Here is an 871-nt window from a genome sequence, read left to right on the forward strand (position 1 = left end):
GAACGGGTTCAGGCATCTTGATTTTTAGTTTAGTTCCAGACCGGTAGAGATCGGTGAGTGCCATCCGCCGATTAGTCCGGCTCCGAAGAAGTTGTTGTTACAGAGACTGGATGTGGCAGCAGTCGCACGCGGAGAGTGGCGGCAGTGCGACCTTTGAGTTGTCGCTCTTTTGTGTCTTCGTGAGGGATGGTAAGCACTCCATTGTGAATTCACTCTTGCATTTAATCTACTTTTCATTCTATTTAATTCTGTATTTATTGTATTTATTGTTGTATTAACCACTTTTAATGTGTTTCTATGACTTTTTAACTGTGTTTTGGTGTTTTATGTGAAGCACTTTGAATTGCATTGCTGCTGAACTGTGCTATACAAATAACGTTGCCTTCCCTTACAAGACGTTAATGTCCTTTACCTCTTTATATTTCTCACTGATCCCTCATCTGAATGGATTCATACGTCGTCAGCGTCAGTATCAAGCATGTGTTCAGAGTCCACCACAATAAAATCTGTATGCAGATTACATTTAATTTAACAATATAATGACGTTAGTTTTCTTTCTTAAAGGCCATAATCGTATCAGGAATTAAAGCATGTTTTCTGGCTCCTATTCCTTCCCTCTTAAACTCTTGTTTTTTAAACCTTAACTGACTGACTTAACATTTCACCCTTGATGGAATCCACTAAACTAATGTTTCCAAACTTAAAACAATATTATCACAATTGTAACATTGTTCTACCATGTATAAATGCATGATGGAGAAACAGAATCCTTGTTGTTTATATATGTGTGACTGAGATTTAACAATAGAAGTAGTATTTCCATTCTTCTCAAAACCATTTAATTTTTTACCATGACTCGTCATCTCAGCTG

The sequence above is a fragment of the Etheostoma spectabile genome, chromosome 7 (genome assembly GCF_008692095.1).
Source record: "Etheostoma spectabile isolate EspeVRDwgs_2016 chromosome 7, UIUC_Espe_1.0, whole genome shotgun sequence".
Classification (NCBI taxonomy): domain Eukaryota; kingdom Metazoa; phylum Chordata; class Actinopteri; order Perciformes; family Percidae; genus Etheostoma; species Etheostoma spectabile.